At 38.8% G+C, this 10,509-nt stretch overlaps 1 long non-coding RNA gene across 4 annotated transcripts in view; it reads left to right on the top strand.

Annotated features, from left to right (window-relative positions):
- Positions 1-8,071: 8,071 nt before the first annotated feature.
- LOC106960949 (uncharacterized) overlaps positions 8,072-10,509 on the top strand; it is a 24,496-nt gene continuing 22,058 nt past the window's right edge. For all 4 annotated transcript variants that reach the window (XR_001427674.1, XR_001427676.1, XR_001427673.1 and 1 more), the window contains exons 1-2: positions 8,072-8,128; positions 8,621-8,705. This is a non-coding gene — a long non-coding RNA (uncharacterized LOC106960949). The remainder of the gene's footprint in view (positions 8,129-8,620; positions 8,706-10,509) is intronic.

Genomic DNA, 10,509 nt, shown 5'->3' with positions numbered 1-10,509 from the left:
TGTCTATTTTCAGCTAGTACATTCATTTTGCCCCCAAAAAAGTTGATGAATCCTGGTTCTGTATTACACTCCCTATTGTTAGATTAAACTCACTTTACTTTTTAATTTAATTTCACTTGAAATTTGTTTGTTTTCATCGGCATTAGTGTTCCAGCCAAATAAGCTTTTGAATGCTGAAAAATCCTGAATTGCTTTGCGTTCTCCTGCAGTCTATTGATTATTATTCTTTACCAACTTTCAACTAAAAAAAAGCACTTATTGTTGCACTTATTACAGAGAAATTTTAATTTATTCTTTTTTAGCCAATAAGAGTATGTCTGTTTTTTAAAATAAATGCATAAAATAATAGTCAATGTGAAATACAATAATGAGAAAAAATAATTGTATTTTTCTGAATATTTCTGTGTGAGATTATTCTGCTGCCATAAAATATGATTTTACTGTAAGGCTTGTGTCTGATTTTTACTTGGTGAACAATGCAATTTGTCACAGGCTTAAAGCAAGAATTTTAATTGTTTATTATATACTGGGAAGTACTTGGATCTTACAACCAAAACTTAACAGAAGTGCGTTTTGTTAAGTATTTAAACATATTTCAATGTTTCTTTAAGGCTAGAGATTTCCGTTCAAAGCCAAAGTTGGAAACAAAAGTTAAATTTGCAATCTAAAAATAGCATTAAATCTACTGAATGAAGCCTTCAGCTCAGCCTCAACAATGGCATGTGTCCAGTGTATTGTCGCCCTGCAAAAGTCAACCACTGGCTCTCTAAACAAAAACAATAGGCCTGCCAATTGAAAGCGGTCATTCTGTAGTTCTTTGAAGGAGGCTCTGTGTTAGCACATCAAGTTTTGTGGGACCTGTCTAGAGCTCAATTCACAGAGACTGAGGGGCTTTCATCTCTCTAGAGCCCATCACTCCAAGCTGGAAAACAGGAGCTCAGGGACTCTCAACTCAGAACCCCCGACCTGGCTTCCCCGTCCTCAAACCCCTCCTTCTCCTGCCTGTCACAGCGGCGGCCCCTTCTCAAAGGGAGTCTTTCAGCTCTGTTTGTGGGACCCCGGCTCCAGGTCAATGTGAGCCCAGAGATGTAGTGCTGCAGCCTGGGAGCAAACAAATAGATTGCTTGGTGAGCTCCGGACGTTGTTCTAGATATTTCATCAGACCGAAGCTATTACTGATTGAAGTATTTAGTGTTGCTGCACCAGAACTAATATGACTGCGGTGGCAGAGGTGCCGGGCTCTGCGTTAGATTCTATTACTTCGCCAGCGGAGGTGGGCTGTCGGTTCACCAGCAAAAGTTCACACACTTCTTATTGATGTGGCAAAAAAACTCATTCGACACGTCTCAACAAAATGCCACGGAATGTCTAAGATAAATTAAAACTGGTGACGCCTGCTGTGGCATTTTCAGAAACACTATTATACTGACCTGGACGGGAATGGCATTTAAAAGAAACATATTTGCACCCATCAGAGGGATTATTGCAACAAATCCCGTTTAATAGACAGACTAATATAACCTGCGCCGGGCAAAGACCTTGATGTATTTCGCCCAACATTAGGGCTGAATTAGTTTGTGTCCGTCAGAATGTTCTTTCTTTGATCTGCGCCGTGATGGGGCTGTTTTGCTCGTGTACAAGGTCGCGTCCTTGTGCGGTGTGTGTTTTGTCGTGCCCTCTGCGACCCCCCCTGAGTGGCAGCCGGGCTTCATTTGGGAGACACCGCCGCTGTCTTCCATCTCCTGCTGTCTTTGCTCAAGCCTTTGTGTGAGCCTCAGCTGCTGATTGGGCTGTATAATGTGACTGATGTCCTCTGGGCAATCTGCTGTTGGGACAAGGACGCGCTCAGGTGATCCAGAGGCTGATTGGCGCCGGGCTAATGGAGAGGACGCCGCGACCTCTGGGGGTGCCAGGTGCCAAACCGGGCCTGTTAATTATGCATCGAGAAGCTGCTGGAACGAGCCTCCCTCTGCTCGAGTGGCGTCTAAACAAGCAGAGAAATTCACCAGTAACACAATCTTGCTAGTCTGGGTATGTGCGTGTGTGTGTGTGTGAGTGTGTGTACACCAACATGTGTGAGAGAATTTAGACCATCTGGTGTCATGCTGAGCTGTCTCTCTGCGCATTGTGTGAACATCAGAGAAGAGGATACTTAACTACTGTGCATAGGTGTGTGAAATGTCCATATTTACCTGAGTTAGGATTTCATGGCTGGGCTGGAAGAGCCAGCTGATCACATTTATTTTTCCTTTTCTTTCCTTCCTGTCCTCTGCACCTTCTTAATTCCCTCCCTCTTCTTCTCTTTCCAGCATCTCGCTCTGCTTTCGCTTTCAGATGGTCTGCTACATAGGCTAATTCTCCGCCACTTTATCATCTACTATAATCAGACAGGCATAAAGAAGCTGTGTTACGCCGTGCTACATGTACTGCAGTTTAAGTATGTGTGTGTGTGTGTGTGCGTGTGTGTGCGTGTGTATGTGTGAGTATGGGGTGGACTGCGTTGTTAGGGGTTCTGGCTGCCAACACTATTTCTTTTAGACAGACAAAAAGCCTTGTTTTGGATGAGGTATGTTTATTGTTCATGCTGACACTGCTTTTATGACAGGATGACTAACGAGTACACTTTTACATAAGTGCAAATGTGTATCAGTGTGGCACAAACACTGTTGAGAACAACAGGAATTAGCAGAAGTCAAAGTGAAATTTATGGTTTCAAAACTCCAGGGTAGCTGGAGAGCAACGGCTCGGTGCAACTATACGCATTTTTTAAAAGTTTTTTAAAAATTATGATGTATCTCCATTTACACAAAAAAGGGTTTAACATCTACAAAATGTCATATATCCACAGTGCCTTTCCAAAGGTTTCAGTTTGTTTTTTTTTTTTTTTTTATATATTTTTGTTACATTGCAATCAGAAACCAATCTAACACAGATGTGCTTTGATATAAATAATCCCACTGCGGCTTTGTTGTGTCATTTTCTGCTAAAAGGGAGACTTCTTAAATCTTTCAACACCACCAACAGGTTTTCTTCCAGGACTGCCCCGTACTTATCTCCATCCCAACTTCTCATTAACTTTGACCAGCTTCAGTATGCTCTCGCTGCTGCTCAAAGTCCTCCTCACAGGATGATGCTCCCGCATTGCAGCTTGGGTAAGGTCTTTCAAACCTAGCCTTCATCTGACTGCACTACCTTCTTCGACAAGTTCTCTGTGTCCCCCACAAATTTTAAACAAGCCTTCCTAAGGCGTTCTTCCGTTGATGGGTTCTTTCTTGTCAATCTAACAATAAAAGCCAGATTTGGGGAATGTCCAACTAATGCAATAGTCCTCATATTCTCCTCAGTAGCTGTGGATCTCTGGTTGACGGCAAATACCTGACATTAGTCTACATCTGGTTAAACTTCTCAGCACTTTTCTCCCTGAAGTGTTTGCTGTGGATTTCTGCTTTTCTTTGTCTTCACGATGCCGTTTGTTAGAGTAAAGAGAGCTGAACCCAAAAGCATGTAAGCACTATTAACGTTTTTATTTGTAAACCATGCATCGCTGTTGTTTCACTTTATTTTGTGCTTGTCTGCTACATTAAACCCTTATGAAATCAATTTAAGCTGGTGGTCATAATGTGATGAACTATGAAAAAGTTCAAGGGGTATTTTTCCATTGTATTATCTTCTGTGTAAAATCTGTTAAAACACTAATTGGTCATGCGTGAACATTTCTAGTGCACTCGTTTCTTTGCAGTCTTGACTTTTACATTAATACTAGAAGAAATACTTGGTAATGAGTAGAGGTAAAAGTCAAACTAAATGAGGTTGCAGATACAGTAGAGGTGTTCATATTATTTTACTTTGAAAGTATTTGTCCTTTAATGCTCATATTATTATTCTGTGACTGTATCGTTGTACTGGAGCTGAGATAAAGAGTATGTTGTAATGTCTGAAAGCAGCTAGAGGTCCATTACGTAGCTTACGTCCAGACAGGATGATGTCATTAGGAAGAAATCCTAAAAGGATCTGGTCTGAAAGGGGATTCTTTTTTTTTTTATGCAGCTCTGAATACAAAGTTTGTTTAGATTGTCCTGTTTTTTTAAGAGCAAATTTTATCAACTGAGTAGATTAATGTGTAAAACATTGCTGAATAAAAAAAAAGCGAGTCAAGTCGTGTTGTGTTTTGTCTTCATCAATCCATTTTTAGTACCTGCTTAAACCTTACAGGTTCGCATGGGGAACTGGTTCCTCCGGTAATCAATAGACGAAATTTGGAGTACACCCAAGGCACCACCAGTCCATTGTAGAGCAATAGAGAGACACACAACCGTGCCGATACACACATTCAAGACTGCAGACAAGATGGAGAGACCATTAACCTCAAATGGAGGGAGAACAGAGGGAGGAAGCCAAAGGAACCAATGAGATCCCAAACGTGCTCATGACCCCAACTGGGCTCTGAATCCAGGATTTTCTTGCTATGAGATGGAAGCACTAAAAAACAGTTCCCTTGTGCAGCCCTTAACGCAATAAATCAAAGAAAAGAATTGACATTTGCACTTGGTGATGCAAAGAAATGACAAAAGCAACATTGTACAAATGAAACAGATGTGGTGACCTTTGTGATAAACAACTTTAGTTACAAATGAAAAAACAAAAAATCATTGGGTTCATAGTGGTTGCTATGAACCTATAGCAAACATGGGTTCATTGTAATCAAGTACCCAGTTTAATAAGTAATCCAGCTACTCAAAGAGAACCTCCTGTCCTCGCCAACTCCATTGTTTTCTAATTCAAAAACAATGTTTTATTGAAAAAGTTACTTCTAGTCAGTGTCTCCTGTTGTGGCACTGAGACAACTTAGCTTAGCTGTAGTTAAGTAATGACTAGACCGCCTTATTATCACTTTATTTTGCGTTAAGCAAGTATTTATAATTGGATTTCAGGCATAGAGAAGCTGAATGGATGTTACATAAATAATCACTAAAGGCTTATTGCAGTACAGGGAGTTATTTGTTGCATACATAAAGCATGCAGTAGTAATTAAAAAAATGATAGATTTGCATTATATTATGGAACTTTACTGCATACTTATTACTAGTACTATACTGGTTCATGATTTTCATGCACAACAATCCCTCATATTTACAAAAAAAAAAAGATGAAATCCAGTTTATTGAGATGATCAGAAGGAAACCATAACTCAAAAAAACCCCACACTTCTTACAACCAAGGTAGGAAAGGAGTACTGACCCAACACGCTATACCTTAAAGCAGATGGATTTTAAGGTAACTACATTCAGCAGGTGCCGCTGCTGAATGTTAAGAACAGAAAACTGTCCCTATAGTTTGCACAGGCTCACCAAAATTGGACAATTAGAGACTGACAAAAACTTACCTTGCCCCTGAGTCTCTATAGGGGCAGATCTTTGCGTTAAAAACACAGAAAGCTGAATCCATCCTGTCGTGGATCAGTGGCTCAGGCTGCTGGTGATGGTGCAATAGTGAGCGGAATAGGCACCACTTTGTATCAATTGAACATCGTTTAAAGGCCACTGAGTACCTGAATGATGTTACTAACCACATGCATTTATTTAAGACCACACTGTACCCATCTTCCTGCTTCCAACAGCCATCATATTAATATGAAAAAGAAAAACTCTTAGGAATCATTCAGCGACTAAGACATCTCTGAGAGAGAAATGGGACTAGTGGCCAGGTGTGCCTAATAAACTGGCCACCATGTATGCATTTGAAGAGTGAACTTCATTTTGAATTAACTGAGACAATCCATACAGAGAGGTGGGAGAAAAAAGTAAAAGGATGACAGAAAATGATAACTGTGAACTACAAATTTTTCATTTATTTTATTTGATTAATATATACGAGAACAACACTATGTCATAAAATGACTTTATATCTCTTTTTCACAACCGCCGGAAAAACAAGTTTTAGTGTTTGTTGAATTTTCATCTGCATAGTCTAGGGGAACGTCTGTGGTTTAATTCATTAGAACAGAGCAGTGTCCTGTTGAGCATTGTCATTTATCAGTTTTCGCAGACTTGCTGATGTCCGACCCCTCTAATGGCGAAAACTTTCCATCTAGTTAGAGAAACATCGTAAGTAGGAGCTCTGCAAACTCCCACGCAGCTTGAAAAGCAAAGTATGTCACATTTGAGTTATTGTCAGAATGGCGGATGCAGTTTTTGTAGCTGCGTTTAAAAAGATTAAGTTCTGAAGTCACACCGAGCAAACATTAAATTCATTACTCTTCGTCTCTCTTGTGGTTTTCTGGGGTCGTGTTTTCAGTTATCATATTTCATCTACGTCGAGAGAGAGAGAGAGAGTGAAATACGGTGTGATAAATGTGAGATTTGCGCGCAGTCGAGTGCAGAGGAGTTCATAATAAAAAGTTTTATTGTCTGCGACGTTTTTGGTTGTTTGGCTCAGACTCAGTTATCTGACAGTGGCCTTGACAAATAATCCATCGCGCGAATGCTTCAAACTCCGGGTCATTGTCACAGAGGGGAATGCTTGTGTATTTGACGCCGCACCAAAGCTCAAACGCATTAAACAGCAGCTTATATTCTTCGAGTCATGCCAGCAATGAGCCATGACATACTGTAGGTTTGGTTAAATCCCCCATGACTGGAAGCTTTGATGTGACTTTAGATAAGGCTCTGCCAGCTTTTTCCATAGTGTGTTTTTTTTTTCCTGCCTCTAAATATTCCCAACTGTCTCATTAGATTACCCTACTAAAGGACATAATTCACCCAGATTTCTAATAGTTCTACAGAAGCTGGATTGTTGTGGCAATCAGAAGAGTGATTCCCAGGTCATCTAAAGGATTATTTATAATGAAATATTGCCGATCATCCAGACATTAAGCTTAAACCTTTTATCATGATAACTAGAGATATCGAAGGCAAGGCACAACTCTTAACTTTTATACTTAATTTATACATCAGAAATATTTAATCTCGATTGGCATTATAGAAATCTAAGCCGTGTTATGGTTGGTGAGCAATGATGATTTATTATTGCTGATGAACTCCAGGACATTGACATTGAAATGCATCCTTGCTCTTCACCCCAAGCTTTAGCTCCCTCCACTGATTCTCTGACAGATTCACGTATGGACTCTGCCTAGGCAGATCCAGAATGTAAATATTTTTGTAACCTGAGCATTTCTTCACCTCTTTAGTTTTTTGTTTTTGGGTCTTTGTCAAGCTGACTTGAGCAATGCTACACAAGACTGAGTTTCTCTGCAGACTCCTTGGTTGGAGTCCTCTTTCTTCATGATGTCGTTTACTTTAACACCCACGAATTTGAAATCCATGAACACGCTTTTAAGAATACCGTTTATGTGTTGTACTAATAACTAATAAAACATAAATGGTACTCCAAAGGTAGCAGCCACATAGGACTCAATAAGCACACCTTTGAGTGCCCAGTATGCACCAGGTGTACCGTGAATAACTATAACAAATATAATGTTTAATTTGCTTTTGTCGGCAAATATTTGTTTTAATTTACTAGTTCCTAAAAAAAAAATAATCAATTTTTAGTTGGACAAAAGAATGTAAGAAGTAATGATTGATTAAGGTACAACCAGTACTGATGTCACAACATTTCTGTATATTTAAGGCTGGCTGTGTTTTCAGAGAGCAGCGAGGAGTTGTCAGGAGAGATTTAGAAGAAAATAAAGCACCTTCCACTCAGAAAAACCATACTGCATAGTTTAATAGAGTAAGGGGAACAGATTTTCAGTCAGTCTTTGAAGGATGCATTTATAACAGGGAAGAGAATTTATATCAAGGAGAGCAGCGATTTGAGGAAATTGTATAGGGTAAACAAATACATTAAACTATTAAAAATATTAAATATACAATTGTTTTAATATTCCTTTCAGACCCATTTGCTGGGACTAGAGTTTATCCTATATATTTGTATCCCAGGTGCTTTGGGACAACCCAGATATTTTTAATAATTGAGGTTATGTCTCCTTTTGTATATTTTATCCTGCCCAGCATTCTTGAACTAGCATGAAATCCTGCGAGATTTTGTGGGATTTGAGTTTTTAAAAGTAGGTGCCCAAGGTCTGAGAGAGTACGTGGTGGACGTTCAGGGCCTGCTGTTGCAGGTGAGCTTTAAATAGTTTTAATTCATTTATTTTTCGTTTTTGGTTGTAATATGCTTACTGGTACGCCTTTCAGTTTCTAGATGTCTCTAATCTTCAAGAGAATCGGTTTTCTTTGGCTTATAATCGGATTGTTTTGGCGCATGCTAATGCTACCATTAGCATGCTATGTTAAGGCTGATGCCATGTTTGGTTGTTGACCTGTGTCCATTTGAGTTAATTTGTTTAGCATTTTTGTTGATAGATATGTTTATATATTGTCTGATGATGCAATATTTAACATTCAGTTCTATAACATTAATTAAGATGAAGAGTATTTGAACCCTTGTCATAATATTTTGCTATGATAAGCAGTGAAGTGCATCATGTTCATGCATATTTTTTAGCTAATAATTTCATTTTTTCATCAGAAGGAAGTGTGTATGGTATTAATAATGACTTGATGCAGACAAATATTAAGAGGAAAACGACTTAATGTTGGTCATATTTATGCAGGCCAGGTCCCCATTTGATGGAGAGCTACCAATAGGCCTGTGGCCCAAAGAACCCGAAGTTGAGCTGCTGGATCTCCATCTCTGTGGTAGGAAGGATTGTTTTAATTTATCTCTGGGATCAACATTGAAACGTGCTAAAACTGGAACAGTCTTTTTTTTATTCTTGGATTGGCCACTGGATAACAGAACTGGACTATTGGCACTTGTGTGGGATCTGTATTAACATATGGACATTTTTTAAAGAATTTGACCATCAACTTATTGGAAATGCTGTGGTTGATGTCAAATTTAACCAGTTTTGATTATGAAAGTTTATCCTGTATGTATAGTAAATATTTTTTTCCAACTTTAAAACATAAATCTGCACTACTTTTCTGTTCAGTTAAACACAACCCTGATCCTTCCCAGGTTGTATCTCTGCTCTTCTGATAAATAGTCCCTTACTTTGAATACTCATCACCTCTTGAAGTAGAGTGGGAAATTAATATTTGTGTATGTGGCCCAGTATTGATCTTGATAATAATTGCAATATTTAATAAAGTAGATCCTGGACTTGAAAAAACATCATTTGATGGAGCTTTGTGGATTTATGGTCATAATGTAGAATTTTTTTAAGGGTACAATGAAAAGGCAATTAACAAAGTGGAAATTGAGCTTAAAACTTTTAATAATAAATTCTCAAGTTTTTTTTTTTTAAACCAAAAGTTGATTTTTTCTTTTTTTACAGAATATTTTCCTGCATTCATTTTACCTTCTACCTTTACAAGCCTTCGATGGCTGATGCTGAGAGGCATCTCCACAGCATGATGCCACCACTGCCATGCTACTCAGATGGCGGTGTGTGTTTGTGTTGATGTTCACTGTTCGGTGTCTGCAAAGCATGGGGTCTTCTCCCACTGTCAAAAAGCTAAATTGTGCTCTCATCAGAACAAAGAGTTTTCTTCACCTTGACCATGGCGTCTCTCACAGGCTCTTTGGTGAAACTCAAGTCAACCCTTGTTCTGAGTTTTCTTCAGCAGTGGTTTTTTTTCATTGTCCCATAAAGTTTTGGCTGGTGAAGAATCTGGCCAACAGTTTGTCTGCAGAGTCTCTCCCATCTCAGCTGCTGAAGCTTGTAACTCCTTCAGTGTAGTTTGTTTGTGAGGATGGTCTGATTTAGTAATATTACATTTAAACATATTTCATATTCTTCCCTTGATCTCTGTTGAATTGGGTCAGGCACTTTAAAAGGGGGGAATATTTATGCATTCACTTAATTTATGCAGCATATTTTCACTTGTCATTATGCTGGAGAACATCATATAAGTTTTGTTTGTCCAAAAATCCTGATTACATGACTGATTTGTAAAAGGGTCAAACTTTCAAAGGGACAAATACTTTTTATAGGCACTGTATTTCTCTTGACCCTTTCATAAGGACTGTAATAAAGTCTGGCTCCTTGGAAGCAGAATATAAAGAAAATACAGATGACATATGTTTCTTATAACTCATAAAGTCCACATACCGTATCTTCAATACAAATATTTCTCTTTTTGACTTTAATATAGCAATGAAACGGAGGCTTCAGAGATACAGAAAGGCAGAAAGTGTAGTGTTGAGATGTGCCTAACTTTGGGTGTTGTAAACCAGGCATGTATTTTTATAGTTGATCTTCAGACTGAAAAGGAGAAAAAAACAAAAACAAAAAAAAAAACAGAAGAACCTAAGCAAAAAAAAAGTTTCAAACCTGCAAAACTCGCTCGCTTATCAGAACTAATGTAGTGCTGTTTGTAAATGTAGTCCAAACCGATTGAGCAAAATAGACTTCTGCTGCAATGATTGTGCTGCTTCAATGGGCTCTTTGCACCTCAGCTTCCGCGTTCGGGGTAAAGCGGCTCGATTGTTTCCGAT

The sequence above is a fragment of the Poecilia latipinna genome, unplaced genomic scaffold, assembly GCF_001443285.1.
Source record: "Poecilia latipinna isolate Pla-1442-1.1 unplaced genomic scaffold, P_latipinna-1.0 Scaffold1246, whole genome shotgun sequence".
Lineage (NCBI taxonomy): Eukaryota > Metazoa > Chordata > Actinopteri > Cyprinodontiformes > Poeciliidae > Poecilia > Poecilia latipinna.
This window is presented reverse-complemented; position numbering and strand designations above follow the sequence as displayed.